The sequence below is a fragment of the Bison bison genome, unplaced genomic scaffold, assembly GCF_000754665.1.
Source record: "Bison bison bison isolate TAMUID 2011002044 unplaced genomic scaffold, Bison_UMD1.0 scf7180017864289, whole genome shotgun sequence".
NCBI classification, from domain to species: domain Eukaryota; kingdom Metazoa; phylum Chordata; class Mammalia; order Artiodactyla; family Bovidae; genus Bison; species Bison bison.
In genome coordinates this window covers 16299772-16317932 of record NW_011494861.1, presented here as the reverse complement: position 1 = coordinate 16317932, position 18161 = coordinate 16299772, and the positions used below count along the sequence as shown (strand labels likewise).

The 18161-nt window shown below is 37.9% G+C and overlaps 1 protein-coding gene and 1 pseudogene across 7 annotated transcripts in view; both read right to left on the bottom strand.

Moving 5' to 3' along the window:
- Positions 1 to 16986, bottom strand: part of LOC104996042 — a 50384-nt pseudogene extending 33398 nt beyond the window's left edge.
- Positions 1 to 18161, bottom strand: part of RABGAP1L (RAB GTPase activating protein 1-like) — a 680557-nt gene that overhangs the window by 76450 nt on the left and 585946 nt on the right. The window lies entirely within an intron of this gene.

The following is an 18161-nucleotide window of genomic DNA, read 5'->3' as shown; positions in this document are numbered from 1 at the left end:
CTGATGCTGGGAGGGACTGGGGGCAGGAGGAGAAGGGGACGACAGAGGATGAGATGGCTGGATGGCATCACTGACTCGATGGACGTGAGTCTCAGTGAACTCCGGGAGTTGGTGATGGACAGGGAGGCCTGGCGTGCTGCGATTCATGGGGTTGAAAAGAGTCAGACACGACTGAGTGACTGAACTAACTAACTAAAAATATCTTTGACACAAACCAAAAAAAGTAAGTTGGACTTCATCAACATTAAAAATTTTATGCAAAGAACATCAAGAAAGTCAAAAGACAATCTACAGAATGAGAGAAAATATTTGTGAAACATATATCTAATAAGGGTTTAATATCCAGTATATATAAAGAACTCTTACAATTCCACCAAATAATGCAGTTATTATTTTGGGGGGCTCCAAAATCACTGCAGTTGGTGATTGCAGCCATGAAATTAAAAGACGCTTACTCCTTGGAAGGAAAATTATGACCAACCTAGACAGCATATTAAAAAGCAGAGACTTTACTTGTCAACAAAGGTCCATCGAGTCAAGGCTATGGTTTTTCCAGTGGTCATGTATGGAGGTGAGAGTTGGACTGTGAAGAAAGCTGAGCACTGAAGAATTGATGCTTTTGAACTGCAGTGTTGGAGAAGACTCTCAAGAGTCCCTTGGACTGCAAGGAGATCCAGCCAGTCCATCCTAAAGGAGATCAGTCCTGGGTGTTCATTGGAAGGACTAATGCTGAAGCTGAAACTCCAATACTTTGGCTACCTGATGTGAAGAGCTGACTCATTTGAAAAGACCCTGATGCTGCGAAAGATTGAGGGCAGGAGGAGAAGAGGATGAGAGAGGATGAGATGGTTGGATGGCATCACCTTCTCAATGGACATGGAGTTTGGGTAAACTATGGGAGTTGGTGATGGACAAGGAGGCCGGGCGTGCTGCAGTCCATGGGGTCACAAAGAGTTGGACAAGACCGCGCAACTGAACTGAACTGATGCAGTTAAAAATGGGCAAAGGAGATGAGTAGACATTTCTCCAGATACATAAATGGCTAATAAGCACAAATGAAAAATGCTCAACATCATTAGTCCTCATAAGGAAATGCAAATTAGAACCACAACGAGATAGCCACTTCATATCCATGAGGATGGCTAGACTAAAAAACAAAAATAAAAAGTCAGAAAAGTGTTAAGAATGTTAGTGAGGCAGTAGAGAGATTAGAACTTTCCTACACTGCCAGTGGGAATGCAAAGTCGTCCAGCCCCCATGGAAAGCACTGTGGTGATTCCTCGTAGGATAATTCTATATTTAACTTGAAAGTGAAAGTGAAAATGAAAGTTGCTCAATCATGTCCAACTCTTGGTGACCCCATGGATGCCCATGGAATTCTTGAGTGGGTAGTCTTTCCCTTCTCCAGAGGATCTTCCCAACCCAGGGATGGAACCCAGGTCTCCTGCATTGCAGGTGGATTCTTTACTAGCTGAGCCACAAGGGAAGCCCAAGAATACTGGAGTGGGTAGCCTATCCCTTTTCCAACAGATCTTCTCAATCCAGGAATTGAACCAGGGCCTCCTGCATTTCAGGAGGATTCTTTACCAACTGACGCAATTCCACCCCTAGGTATATACTGAAAAGAATCAAAAACAAAGACTCAAACAGATAATTGTACACCCGTGTTCACTGTAGCATTATTCACAACAGCCAAAATAAGGGAACAATCCACATGCCCAACAACAGATGAACAGAGAAACAGAATGTGCTCGTATAGTATACACATGTAACAAGCTGTCTTCAGTTATAAAAAGGAATGAAGTTCTAATATGATACCACGTGGATGAACCGCAAAAACATTACAGTAAGTAAAATAAGCCAGACATGACGACAAACATTCTATGATTCCACTTGTATGAAATACCTAGAATAAGCATTTCACAAAGTAGATGAGAGGTGACGAGGGGTTAGAAGAAAGGAGGGCAATAGGGAAGAACTGCTTACTGGACAGAGTTTCTGTAATCAGGGTTGTGGGGGGAGGTGGGTGAAACTGCTTTGGAGATAAACAGTGATGAATATAACCAATGCCACTGAACTGTATACCAAAAAATGACATACCTAAAAATTACTTTAAAACTTCCAGCATCTCTTCAAAGTCAAGACACCTAGTAGCTTAAATTACTTTTCTTCCTTTAACAAGTATTAAATTATTCAAGTCAGTTATGTGTTCCTCAAAATATGTAATGAATTAAGATTCGAAAATAAAAGCCTTGATTGTGGAGTCAAAGTTCATATAGTTTAACTTCCTAGCTGATGCTGGGATGTCCTCAGTATTATCCCTAAGTGACTATATACTGTTTAAACACACATAGCACTTTACTGGAACACTTACAGGCATTCAGAAGAACTTACTACCCTTCTGGTGAAAGTTCTAATAGTTAGTTTTGTTTTTCCCATTTCTGAGTTGAAATCTGGATCTCTAGCAGCCTATACTCATTAACCATGATTCTGCCTTTTATTCCAACTTCCACACAATAGTCCTTCAGAAACCTGAAGACTATTATTGGACCTCCAATGTTCTGCTATCCCAGCAGCGGAATTTCCCTTTTGATAAGATTTCAAACCAGCCTATCCAGGAGATGGTGAGGTTCAGGGAGGCCTGGCGTGCTGTAGTCCATGCGGTTGCAAAGAGTTGGACGTGGCAGGATAACTGAACAACGACGACAATACCAGCCTGCACCCCTCATTCTAGCTATATTCCAAGTATTTTTAGTATCACGGTATCCATCACTATTATTTCCTTCTCATTATTTTCCACATTTAAAAATTTTTTCCATAATACATCTATATTACCTTTCTGATGACAAAATTCTATTTTAGGGAAAAAAAACAACCACATCAGAGGAATCATTAGAGTACTTTCTGTACTCTAAAATACTAAAATATGCTCCATAGCAAAACTTATATTTAAATCCGAAAGGAAGAAAAATAGAATCAGAGCAGAACAGACGAAAAATACTGTGTTACTTCTTCCTAGACATGATACTTTTCAGAAGATTTACATGCACATTAGAGATCTTTGATCTGAAATGGTTAACCCAAGACTCTCACTCTAAAGATGAAAAAATTCAGAAGCAGAAAGGTCAAATGCATTGCCACGTTTAAATCATTAGCTTAGTGTTTCTGACAAGTGCCATAAAATTGAGATCTTCCCTGCTTAAAACCTTGAAACAGCATTCCATCGCCCTGCACATGAAGTCCAGTTTCCTTAACATGGCTATTAAAGGCCGCTCTCTTCTCTAGACTAACTTTGAGCCAATCTTTGCTTCCCTCACCCAGCACTCTCTGCTCCGTTTCTTTAAGTTTTCCTGCTCACTCCTGAAACTTAGGATACACTTGCTGCTCTTGCTGGAACACCAGACCCCTTCCCCTCATTCTCTTCAGATGGTTAAAACCTCCTTGTCCCTCAGGTCCCTGATACCCAACTTAGATCACTTCTCCCTCTGTGTTCCCGCAGAGCCTAGTCCCTCTGATTTGGACTAGATCTCCCTGAAAATTCCCTTAGGACTCAGGTCTTCCCCTCTCTTCATAAAATTCATAACGTTTTTTGATAACTGTTTAACATCTATTTTGCCTATTAGACTGTAAATCCCATGGAGGTAGGAACCCCGTTTTACCTGGCTCTCTTCTGTAAGCTTAGCACTAACTCCACTAGTATTACTGGGTGCAAAGGACATAGTTAATAAAAATTTAATTTTATTAATACTAAGACTTAAGTTAGCTTTTAATAACTAAAGATATCTATAAAATGCTATTAACATGCTATACTACACACAATTCTTCTGGATTTGAATCCCACATATTACTCTTTGCCCTACTATGCTTCATGGACACACTGTTTCAGCTAGACTTTTCTGGGTCCTGAGTCTGTCAACCAAAAGACTAGCTATCCACGCTGGGCCCTCTATACATTTGATATTTTTGGCTGCCTTTGTATAATTAAGTATCCTTCATTTAAGATAATTTTTAGTATAAGCCATCTTTGTACCTGTCCAATCTTCTTCTCAAGTGCCAGTTTCTGGACTATCAAAGTTTTTTTTTTTTTTCCCATTACAACAATAAGTTCACAGATGTATTTGAATAAATAGACTGAAAAGTGAGATTCAAGTAAGACGGCAGCAGTTCCACATTCAAACAATAACTTTCTTGTTAGCATATGCTTTTTCCACAGTTAGGGAAATTCAAAACAGACAAAACTATTAACTGCTTTACTTATTCATTGTAAGCATGCTTGCTACAGGAAGAACCTTTGCATGTATAGAACTCAGAGTCAAACATGGAGCTTTTAGAATTTAAGTAAGCATGTTTACCTTAATATCCACATTACCCGAAAGATAGTAAATAACAACAGGGCTGATCACTGTTACAGCAATCATTCACCTTCAAGAAATTAAAGAAACTCTAATTATAGATTTAACGTCTAACTTACCATCTTCCTTAGAAACTGTTTGGGTGTAGAAAAGTTCAGGATTCTGATAATCAAAGGGATATATAATCTCAAGATTATACAATAACATATAATAATTATAAGTATAGTATTATACTTATAGTATAATAACTAATGAGTGAGAAAAAAGCATAATGCCATGTATTTTGTTTTGAATGCAAATAAAACATTTTATCTTTTTTTTTTTAATGCCATGCATTTTCAATAATAATTAAGAACACTGTCCCAGAGCAAGGGAGCCTGTGTTCAAATTCTGACTTTGCTACTTTCCTGCAGTGTATCCTTGAGTTATCTTCTGAACCCCTGCTTCAGCTTGACCATCTGTAAAATAAGCCTACAGTTTTGTTGTGAAGGTTAAATGACTTAAAAAAAATAATGAGTTAATTGAATTAAATAAAGTTTTAAAATAATGTGATTCTTTTTATTGAATCATTTTATCACTATTAAGATGAAACTCAGGATATATGTATACCTATGGCTGATTCATATTGAGGTTTGACAGAAAACAAAACTCTGTAAAGCAATTATCCTTCAATTAAAAATAAATAGATAATAAAAGAAGATGAAATATAATACTATAGAACTTGTTATAATACTATAGAACTTGTGGACCCTGAGCCTTACGTTCCTTATTATGTCAATCCCTTTCATCTTAATTTGTGAGTCTACTAATTTTCTATTCTTACTCTAAGTCTCCTAACATGAAATCAGTGCATAGTCAAGAAAGGAAATTAATTCCTTCCCCTTGTAGGGGTACTGAAGATACGTACCTTACTGTCCTATGAAAAATTCTCTAAAGCTGGGGAAGACCGAGGATCTATGCAAGCAGCTGGGCTATAGAGGTGCTTAGAAAAAGGTGGATCAGTCCAACGTCAGCAGTGCTGTGGTCACCCTGTCAAATGTCACACTTATTCTGCACAGCTGGGCCCTGGCTCCTGCAGCCAGAAGCAAGCTGAATCCTACGGGTTTGGTCTAAATAGGTCACTGGTGAGTGAAATTGTTCAGCATGAATTCATAGTCATTTTATATCATGTTCAACATATAAAAAAACTTCTATATAGTTTGAAAGCTTGAGTAGGCTGAATGCCTTCATTTCACTCCAGATGGAATTAGTACCTTTATTTTACGTAGTTCTTATTTCTGTTTTCCCCTTGAAGATTGCTTAGGGGAGGCGTGGTAATTTACTGTAGGATATCAATATCACTTCAAATTTGTATACCCTTTAAATATTTTCAGTGTTCTTAATTCTGGAAAGTTCACAGGACAGTTTCTCTTATTTCTAATTAACAGAAATGAATAGTTTTCGCTCAGTTATTCCAATTATTTATTTGCCTAATTTTGTAGAATATCTACCATGTTTTGACCTGGTAGGGTTTTAAAAAACTCCTTGTGTCTTGGCAAGTTTCTGTTAACAAATGATCTCTTTTCTCCCCTGGGTCCAGTCTCAACCTTCTTGCATCAAATGCAGTGTGCTAAGTTCCATTTCCATCAATGATTATAAAGAGTACTCACTTCCTGAAGAAAGTGTAGGAGAAAAAGGAACTCGTGAGTCCAGCCAACTCTGTCATGGCCATCTTGGTTAGAGACAAAATATATTCTGATGTTCTCCAGTCTTCTCTCATATCCTCTCTGCACCCTTCCATCATTGGAAAGGCTGGTCCTTGAAAACATTTCATCCAAGAGCAAGAGTCTTGAGTGCTAAGCTATCCCTTGTTTTTCATATCTTCTTTGAAGAGTTCAAGTCAATGACAAATTAGAGTACACATTTACAGATGACATTAATCCTTTAAACAGAAGATATATTTCCTGTCTCTTTAATAAGAAGAAAGCTCAACAGCCTACACCCAAGAGAGAAAGCAATTTGCACCTTTTAGGCAGGAGCAATAAAAATGATTATTTCACATGAAGAAGTCAAATTAATGCAAGTGTGACTGTTAGGTTAGAGGGTACTTCAGAGCTTTTGGGCTTCTAACCAAAAGTCACCTTTTAACAATTAAGCAATTTTGCTGATTGCAGCATTTATCACATACTGCATGAGTTTTACCACTATCTTGGGATATGTTGAATCCCAAAACACCAAAATTATTGTCACAATCTACCAGTTTGGAGTTCTCCAACAGATAGTTCAGTAAATGTACCTAGGACCTTCCTCCTCTTCCCCTCATAATTCTTAGGATCTAATCAAGGAGGGGAAAATTATTTGAAGGTACTTTAATGTACTTGTGAAGCACGCACTGGCAGGACACATGCATTTAAAGAGAACAACAGTGACTCGGAGATGATGTTCTCAAATCCTGTTTTCAAAGAACAGCCTGGAAAGGATCTGCCACAAACTGTTTCAATGGACCCTACAAAACGAAGACCTGGTTACTAAAACTACTAGGATTATTCCATAAGAGATCTCCTGAGTATGAACAGTGCACTCCAGCTTTCTGAAACTTAGCAGACATTTTGCATGGCTGATAATTGCTGAGATCCTAATTAGAGAAGTACCTGCCAATGAAATGTCATAAACAGGACAAACAGTACATGCAATCAGGATCTACTTAAAGGTTTGTAGTAAGGTGTTGGAGAAGACTCTTGAGAGTCCCTTGGACTGCAAGGAGATCAAACCAGTCAATCATAAAAGAAATCAGTCCTGAATATTCATTGGAAGGACTGATGCTGCAGCTCCAATACTTTGATCACCTGATGTGAAGAGCCAACTCACTAGAAAAGACCCTGATGCTGGGAAAGATTGAAGGTAGGAGGAAAAGGGGACGACAGAGGATGAGATGGTTGGATGGCACCACCTTCTCAATGGATATAAGTTTGAACAAGCTCTGGGAGAGTGAAGGACAGGGAAGCCTGGCATGCTGCAGTCCACGGGGTCGCAGAGAGTCAGAAACGACTGAGTGACTGAAAAACAACAAAGGTCCTTAAAGAAAACAAAAATGGTTCTTTGTCTCTAATAGGCACCTGTATGTTTAAGATAAGGCCTTCACTTTATACGCTTACATTAACAACTCTGCTGTAAATTATCCCTTTTTCTTTTCTTCCTTTCTGGGAGAAATCACAATCTCTTAACAAGTGGTTGTTTTTGGAGATCACTGTCTTTTCTAACCTAATACATATATTGATTCTCTTTCATTGTTTTAAGGACCACAGAAGTTCTCTGGATAGAGAGAATTTCTGAGTGGTAAAATTATTAGTAATTTCTGCCTTTTATTTTTTATTTATTTTTTTCCAAATTTTCATGTATAATCAACATTATTTTACTCATTAACGATTAAAAAAAAGACTAAGTTGTAAGATCTTTAGGGAATGGAGCTATTTGGTATGCTTCTCTTTAAATAAATGATACAAACAGCTCTTCTTTCTGTAATATGTATTAATCAACTTTAGTACATCATTTTCCTACTCAAAACCTTCATCTATAGAACTAAAATATCGATCCCTTAGCATTACACACAAAACCCTCCATGACCAACACCTATTTTCTTACCACTTCCTGGCCTTCCTCTCATATTCTCATATTCTAGCTAGATCAAACAGGATTAAATTCCCAGACATGCTATTTCTCCTGTGTGCTTCTCAAAGTGCTCTTCTCTTCACCTGTAACATCTTTCTTCTCCATATAGCCACCTGAAATTTTTCCATTTTTTCTTTAGAATGTTAATCAAAAGTTTTCACCTTTAAAGGGGCACAGATATACACTGCTGGTGGGTGAAACGATACATCTTTGAAGGACAGCAATTTGGCTTATGTATCAAAATTACAAAATGCACATACTTTTCAACCCAGCATTTCCACCCCCAGGAACTGGATATATGGATATTCTAACACTTCTGTGAAATGACATACAAAAGGTTATTTACCACACCAGTTTGTAGTAGCAAAATACTGGGAACAACTCTAAACACACATACATTGGGAGCTGGTTAAACATATTACAGAATTCCATACAGTGAAATACTATGCATCTATCAACTGCATAAGAAATCCTTGATGTACTGGCATAGAAGAATTTCTAACACATATGGAAAAGCAAAGTACAGAACATGAATGGGATGCCAAAATTTCTGTAAAAAGAGAGGGGAGGAACACACACCAATTTGCCTGTATCTGCATAAAATATTTCTGAAAAAGAACACCACTGGGACAACAGGAACAATTTCACTGGACTCTATTTTATATATACTGAAATTTTAAACCATGTGATTATACTACTTATTAAAAAGGTAAAACTGTAAAAGTTTAAAAATCAAAGTGCTAAAAAGTGTTCACATCTTTCGATAGTATCTCTATTTCCCATACTGTCTTTTCCATCAACTCCTTTATTCATTCATTACAACACCGGACTGCAGATATTCTGTGCCAAGTGAAGAGAAATGAAAGGTCCAACTCAGGGAAGCAGATAGAATATTCATTTCAGTGAGGCCCCAGGTACACGATGTGACAGGCACACCAAGGAAAGGCTCTCTTCCAGATTAGACTATTATCTCTTTGAAGATACCGTAAAGGTTAACACAGTGCACTGCCCATAGGAGGTATGCATGTTCAATGAACCACCGAATAAGCTAAAGAAATAAGCAATGCATTATTTTTTTAGACAGTGAAAAACTAATATTTAAGTATTCAACTAGTGTTTGTGTGAAAGTCGCTCAATCGTGTCTGACTCTTTGTCACCCCATGGACTGTAGCCTGCCAGGTTTCTCTGTCCATGGAATTCCCCAAGCAAGAATACTGGAGTGGGTTGCCGTTCCCTTCTCCAGGGGATCTTTCCAACCTGGGGATTGAACCCAAGGTCTCCTGCACTGCAGGCAGATTCTTTATCATCTGAGCTACCAGGGAAGCCCATTCAACTAGACTCTAAACTAATTAATTCTACAATAAATTTTATAAAAATTTAGTATGAAGGTCTAAGGAGAAAAAGATTTTGAAATAACCTTTGCTATCTTATGTGTACAGATATTTATGAAGGTATCCAATCATCTTGAGAGTCCCTTGGACTGCAAGGAGATCAAACCAGTCAATCATTAAAGAAATCAGTCCTAAATATTCCTTGGAAGGACTGATGCTGAAGCTGAAGCTCCAATACTTTGGCTACCTGATGCAAAGAACTAATTCACTGGAAAAGACCCCGATGCTGGGAAAGATTGAGGGCAGGAGAAGGGGAAGACAGAGGATGAGATGGTTGGATGGCATCATTGACTCAATGGACATGAGTTAGGGCAAGCTCCAGGAGTTGGTGATGGACAGGGAAGCCTGGTCCTGCAGTCCACGGGGTTACAAAGAGTTGGACATGACTGAGCGACTGAACTGAATCATTACAAACATTATCCACTGCAGACCATGATTACACATATGCGGTGCTTCTTTTTTCCCCCAATACTATTGATTAAATATGTACAGAGAGCATATAAAGCACCAGGCACAAGGCTGAGCTAGAGATATAGTGGTAAACAAAAACAGACATAGCCCTGTTCTCATGGAGGTTATGGGTTAGTAAGAGACTAGTCAAACAATCACATAAGTTTCACAAGTATTTTTAAGAGCAGGCTCGTTGGAAAAGACCCATAAGCTTGGAAAGATTGAGGGCAGGAGGAGAACAGGGGCGACAGAAGATGAGACGGTTGGGTGGCATCATCGACTCAATGGACGTGAATTTGAGCAAACTCTGGGAGATAGTGAAGGACAGAAAAGCCTGGCATGCTGCAATCCATGGGGTCACAAAGAGTTGGACATGACTGAGCAACTGAACAACAGAGGAGGAGAAGAGAGAAACTGCCAGGCACAGTCAAATTTCTCCGAGGCAGTCATAAGGAAAGGAAAAGTTACCTAAAGCCTTTATGTCTCAGAAAATGTAAGTTAAATGTTATGTTAGTGGGGACTTCCATGGCAGTGCAGTGGTTAAGATGCCGCATTTCCACTGTAGGGGCCATGGACTCGATCCCGTCAGTGAACTAAGATGGCACATGCAGTGCAGGGAGGCCTAAAAAAACAATTTTTTAAAAAAATGTTATGTTAGGAAATTGTGGACAGAATAAAATGTCCTTGACCTTAGATGGAAAAATATCTATATTTTTCTGAACCTCTGATACTAACCTCTGAAATTAAAATTATGAATGTAGGCAATAATCTACTGTAGTATTTGTTAACATATCAAGCTCTGTACCACTTTGGGGCTTTCTCTCAGAGGTTTCCTCTGCCTAAGCCACTCTTTTTTTCCTTATTTTCCCTTGGATGGCATTCAGATCTCAAATGACACCAGTGAGGCACTCACTGATTACCCAACATAAAGCCTCCAATTAAACAATTTAATTACATTATTCCATTTCAAGTCTCTGCATAATACTTATCACTGGCTGACAAGTGTTATTATTAGCTAATATTTGTGTCTTACCTCTCCAAATAATATAAGATTTGCAATTGATATAGGTCTTTCTACTATCTACGTCACACCTAGATTCCCAGGGCCAAAAATACAGCACAGCACACAGGAGTAGATCAATGAATATTTTTTATTAAATATTAAACTGAATGCAAATATGGGTGCTAAAACAAATAAAAAACTAGAATATTATTTTTCAGTCATTGTGGACAAGCTATGATTTTACAAAACAAAAACTTTAGGTATTATATGTTTCATGTCAGTTGCTCCTAAAACACCTCCAAAAAAGATATTTTGAGTTAACTCACAAATCAACCTCACTCCCAGAATCAAGTATAGAAGATAACTTCTCAACTTCTGAAACAGGATTCAATGCAGAAGAGCTCTAACGACTGTCATAGCAACTGGTTCAATCATTTCATATTTAATAGCAAAACAACCTAAGTGAGCTTTAGAAAGTGAATTTATAAAGTCCTGCTAAATGTTAATCTCTTATTTCAAGACTGTGTAAAGGAGAATCAGTTTGGAATTATATTAATCTATACACATACTTCCGGAGAAGGCAATGGCACCCCACTCCAGTACTCTTGCCTGGAAAATCCCATGGATGGAGTGGCCTGGTGGGCTGCAGTCCATGGGGTCGCTAGGAGTCGGATACGACTGAGCGACTTCACTTTATTTTTTCACTTTCATGCATTGGAGAAGGAAATGGCAACCTACTCCAGTGTTCTTGTCTGGAGAATCCCAGGGACGGGGGAGCCTGGTGGGCTGCCGTCTCTGGGGTCGCACAGAGTCGGACACGACTGAAGCGATTTAGCAGCAGCACCATACACATACTTCCCTGGTGGCTCAGAGGTTAAAGCATCTGCCCGCAATGCGGGAGAGACCTGGGTTCGATCCCTGGCTTGGGAAGATCCCCTGGAGAAGGAAATGGCAACCCGCTCCAGTATTCTTGCCTGGAAAATCCCACAGACAGAGGAACCTGGTGGGCTACAGTCCACCAGGGGTAGCAAAGAGTCGACATGACTCAGCGACTTCACTTTCACTTTCACATACACATATACCTCTATTAGGTCCTGGGTATTCTTAAATGCTTTAATGTATTAACTTCCTATAAGGTGCCTCTAACATACTTTCAATTCACAGATGAGAGAAAGGAAACTCAGAGAGGTCAAGTAACCTGCCCCAAGTAAATGAGCTAATTGGTGAAGAAGTGGGGTTTGACCCAGACACTCTGGCTCCTGGGCTCAACTCTAGACTATGTTACCTCCCCTGTCACTCAGATTCTCTCTGAAGAATGTAGAGTTGTGATTCATGGGTAACAACTTAACTCTGCAAATGACAGAACTATAAATCTGAATGCTGTATGGCGACTATATTCTGTCAAGGGAATGAAATGAAACTTGGGGAAAGAGATAAAATAGATGCAAAGAGACAAGCTCATTAGATGGAAAGAGATAATGGAAAATGTTTGCCACTACTGGCTATGCTGAACTCCTGCTCTTGTGTTTAAAGGAATATCCCCTGGTGCCCACATGATAAATTCTGCTTCTTGTTTAAGACAGCTCAAGATTTTATTACTTGCAACTGTAAGAATCTCAGCTTATATCAAAACTGATAAACCAAATGAGGGAGGAAATGGCTTCCTTGCTAAACTGAAGTTGATGAAGTACTACCAAAATACGTTCACTGAAATAACAATCAGAATGTAAAGTATTCAGATAATAACATTAAAAAATATGGCTTTATTCTAATCAATATTTTTGTATACAGAATGAAGACTGAGAAATAACTACTAATTTCATTGTTTTCTCCATCTCTGGCACAAGGAATTGCTCTGAGTTTTTTCTTTTTAATTTGGCATGTGAGATGAAATTTATATGCCAACCTGGTAAGGAGGAAGTCATTTCAGAAAGCTCCCCCTCATCTCTCAGTTATACAACAGAGAAACTGTAGCTCCCTGAAGACCTCCCTTCTTTACCTGGCGCAGTGCTGCTATGTTGGTATGTGTCTGTTAAGAATATTATATCCAGTGCTAATCGAGTATAAACATGTGTTAGTCTGGGTAAAAAGCCTTTGTTAATGGACAAACCACCAAACAACCAAGTCTCTTACAGTGATGCTGTGATCTAGAATTTCTAGATGTGGAACACGATAAAGCCAAAATGGGCCATCTTTTCTCCATTACATGTCTTGATATCCAACTTTCCTATTCAAACTGACATAGTAACACTCTTTCCAGTTTTAATTTTATAAGGTGGAAAGTTTACATGACAGTAATTTACAATTTATCTCAGTCATTTACTCTTCTTGAATAGATCAGCTGGTGCTGCCTCCTAAGTAATTCTACTGTACTTATCCACTACAGGAACTGAGCATCGTGCCTGAGCGAATTTATTTATTTACACTGTTGCTGCCAAAATGTCAAGAAGTCCAGACTCCTGTCAATTCTTTTAACCTGCTGTAATGACCTTTAAAATTTTTTTCCATGGGCAATGTGGCGCCTGTCAATCTGTTACTGCCCATTCCTGCAATAATCGATACATCTACTCAACAGATGGTCTCACCCATATAAATCCCTCCAATTAATGCCACATTGCCTTCTCACCATCCTGAGGCTCAAACCTAAGCTCTTCTACAGCAGGGGTCCCCAGCCTCTGGGATCTAAAGCTTGATCTGAGGTGGAGCTGATGTAATAATAACAGAAATGAAGTACACAGTAAATGCAATGCACTTGAACCACTCCCAAACCATCCCCTACACCCTGTCTCATAAAACCGGTCCCTGGTGCCAGAAAGGTTGGGGACCACTGCTCTATACCATCTTCATGGCAATAGACTTCAAGTTTTCTGTAAGACTGATATCCTGATAGTGACCCCCTACCAAACAAAGCAATTCACTAGGGCAACCCAACTAGTACATTTGTCTGCCCCTTGCCTTCTTCCATGGGCCTTCCTAGTGGCTCAGTGGTAAAGAATTGCCTGCCAATGCAGGAGAGGTGGGTTCAATCCATGAGTCAGGAAGATCCCCTGGAGAAGGAAATGGTAACCCATTCCAGTATTCTTGCCTGGGAAAACTCATGGACAGAGGAACCTGGCAGGCTATAGTCCACGGGGTCACAAAGAGTCGGACACAACTTATCAACTAAACAACAACAACGCTTTCTTGCACATCCCTGTGACGCCTCATCTACTCACCATACTCAGCCTTCAGGCTTTCTTCAGGCAGTTACAAGGGGAGACGATTAGAGCTTTCACTGCCAAGTGCTTTCATTTAATCCTTGAAATAACCAAGTAATGTAATGCTACTATATCCCTCATTCAGATGCTTAGAGAAACTAAGTAATTTGCCAGTAAGCAGCAGATGTAAAACTTGAACTGGGAACCTTATAACCTTAAAGCCTCTGAAACAGTTAATCCCTTGGCCTTTGCACAAGCTGTTTTCACCCTGCTCAGAAAGGCCCTACTACTTTCCACTCGCTGGCAAACACCTTATCGGCCTTAAAGCTTCAGTTAATTGCTTCCATCCCCTTTGGAATTCTGCCTCCACTGAATAACTATTCTCCACTTCATTCTACCCTATAACAGTAAATATCATCCCCATAAATATTGATTTTGCTTGTCTCTTTTACTTTATTATGAGATCTTTGGGTAAAGGATATTCTATTCATACCCAGCATATTGCAGTAATCCCAAAATGTTTACAATATTACATACTGGCTAAAGCAACGTTCCCTTTGTTATAGATTAAAAAGTTGAAATAATTCACCAGAACATAAGTTAACATTTAACCTGAAATATTCAAGCTTGACAGAGTATGCATTGGTAATTTTTACTCATGTTTAAACATTAAATCATACATTCTGAATTTAAATACATATTTAAAGCTTCCTTCTGGAATGCATAACAAATGTAACAGATGTGATCTTTTTCCTTTATTTACACTAGTCAGGTATAAAGATAATTAGAAATGGTGGACGTGGAGAGAGGAACTCCGGTGATTCCACTAGGAGACAGAAGGCCCTGACTGAGGAAAACTTTAGAGTCTCTCTCCTTCGGTTGTTATTATTCCTTGTGTGAGCACCTTGCAGTAAGAGGAAGATGAGGAAATGGGTACAATTTTGTCTCAAAATGAAAGAGTTAATTTCAGCCAATGAACAACAAGAGGAAAAGTAAGCTGTTGGATTTAAGGAAAGGCAAGAATACTGTGTCCAATGAGGCAGCTTTCTCAATGCTTCTGAGTCATTTTGATTAGACTGAATTTTCACCTTACATACCAACTTATTTATGCTGTAATTTACAAGTTCTAGGCTTTTGTTTAGCTTATCTTAGCAAATACAGTATTGATCTGCATAACCTTATGTTGTGTATGTATGAATGATCTGGATGATAAGCGAGATTATGCTTGACTTCCTTATCCTTTTTTCTTATCTGTTTTATCAAAAGGGCCTATATAAAGGGATCTGTCATTTTCTTCATTATCATTCATTTTTAAAAAATCAACAGGATGCAGCCATATATATAACAGAGTAGAAAAAAAAAACTGAATACATCACATGTAGCAACAGTAAGTATGGTTTAGTCAAATTTTCTTTCAGTCTTGTGTGTACAATGTCGTGAGATGTATTTTTCACTATGTGTCTCCATCAAAGATGTCACAAAAGCCACAGAGTTACTTACGAACAAGAAAAGATTCAGTGTCCACATGAAAACCACTGTACCTAACGGCATTACTACCATTTAAGAAATCAAGATAACTCTCATTATGAAACAAAGTCCAATTACAGAAATATATTAATTAATCCTGTACTAGGAAAGTTTCTAAATACCCTTATAATAGTCAACTTAAACTCAGGGGATTTTATATGTTAGCAAGACTATAATTTGCTTTACAGTGCTGTAATAAATCACATTGAGAAGCAATTTATTTTATACTGCGGAAAATCTGAGTATTTATCTCTTTCATACAATTTTTTAAAGGGTTCATCTCGGACAAAGAAGAAAACTCAATATGGAATCAAAAGCAAATGATAAATATTTTATCTTACCACAATTTTAGTATAACTTTCCCAGACAAACTAAAACCAAACTATCACCTCCAAAAGATGATACCAGTAAATAAACTCTTTCAAATTTCAAACCCAATAAAGAGAACTAAGAATCTCTAGAACGTTCTGTAATTAACATCCTGACATTTATACTATTTAAACGTTCAGTGTATAGAGCTATATTTTGTGTCTTTATCATGCCTCTGAGATTTTCCATGGGCTAAATCCCCTTTGGGGGAGCTGGAATTGCATCAAGGCCTAATATATATCAATATGCAGAATATGGAAGAGTGTTTCCTGGTAAGCACATCAATATTCACTCATTCATTCATTTTCTCTCTTCCTCTCTGTACGTGTATAAGCACACACCCCAGATGTCTTGAATTTATTGAGCACATGTGGCTCCCCATGACCTGGTCACTACCTACCTCTTCTGAATCTTCTGTCTACACTGGGTTACTTTACATCTTTGTTTTTGTTCTTCTCCCCTTTAGCCTGGAAAATTCCTACACATTTTTGAAGACTCAAGTCAGATCCCTTAAAAGGACCTTGATAGGACCATTAGAAAAAAGCAAAACAGAATTCTGAATTTTTTGGATAAGTGTTCATGATGGATTATTTTTAAATTAATGGCTAAAATGAAGCTTAAAGATTATTCACAACTGTGAATTAACCTATCCTGACTTGGTACATATACATATTTATGGTTAACTAAGGATTGGCAATAATCTCCATATAATATATTTAATTATAAAAATAGAAATTATGCATATTAAACAGGAAAAGAATGTAATAGGCTGGATATTTCTTTACTAATGAACACTTTAAAAAGTATATTATGGTTTTGTATTTGTTTTGCTTTTTTGGTCTAGCTGATTCTTTTAAACTGTAGCTATAAAACATTTACGAGAGGAGAAAGTATAATGAATTCCTATGTACTACTTTTCTGTTTCAATTATCAACACCTATTCATTTAGTTTTACCCACATCACCAACCTCTCTATTGGACCACTCTGAATCTTTGCAGACATTAACTATCCTTACCTTATCTTGTTTATCATCATTAACTATCTCCATACATCCCTCTAAATCACTTTAAACACAATCAAAATATTACTTCACACACAAAATTGAGTATTTCCCAATATTACTAACTATCTAATTAGTGGTCAAATTTTCCCTGATTACCTTACAGATTTTATTATGGTGTCATCAGTACACCGAAACAAGGTCCGTATACTGCATCAAGCTGATACTACCCTTAAGTCTTTGAAAATTAACCTATGAATTCCCCTTCCACCTTTTTTTTTTTTTTATTACAATATATTCTTTGAAGAAATTGCCACATTGCATTAAGGTTCCTATGTCTTAGAGAATTATAGTTTCATACTAGAAAGATGGTGATTCAATGGTAAAAGAATCCACCTGCAAACCAGGAGACACAGGAGACATGGGTTCGATCCCTGCGTAGGGAGACCCCCGGAGGAGGAAATGGCAACCCACTCCAGTATTTCTGCCTGGGAAATCCTATGGACAGAGGAGCCTGGCGGGCTATAGTCCATGGGGTCACAAGAGTCAGACACAACTTAGTGACAAACAAAAACAACTAGTAAGATAATCGTTATTATACTTGCTCATTCTGTTGCTTATGATGAGTACTACTGAATAGAAGAGGTCACTATGACAACAGTCAGGAAAGTATGTTTAAAAGATATGGATCAATGACTAAGGATGACATCTACAGAGAAGAAACAACAAACATTTGCAAGGACTTTGTTTTTCTATTACACCAGGACATGCAAACTAAGACTCTTGGAGAATGGTTTAAAAAAAAAATTACAAATTTAAATCCTAACTAAAATTATACTTATAATAGTTCCTAGTAATAATGTAAAGACTCCAAAAGTTATTTGATTTTTAGATAGCTCAGTTCTTAATGTCTCTATTATGGCCCACTGGTAAAAATGCTCCACTTCAGAAATACTCAATTATATATGTGTAAATGTAGGTATCCCTCACCTAATAACCATATATGTACATACAAGGCAAACACATGAGAGAGTATTATGTTTGGCACTATAAAACTTCTTTCAACCTCACTACATAAGAAACCATTAACCTAAGTTTTACTCCTGGGATACTTGAAAAGTACTACTAAGGTATAACAGTGTTTAGTTTTATAAATAAAACCATGAAAACCTGTAGACCTTGGTGCAGCTGTAACAATGCCAACAGCAATACTTCTATTTTAA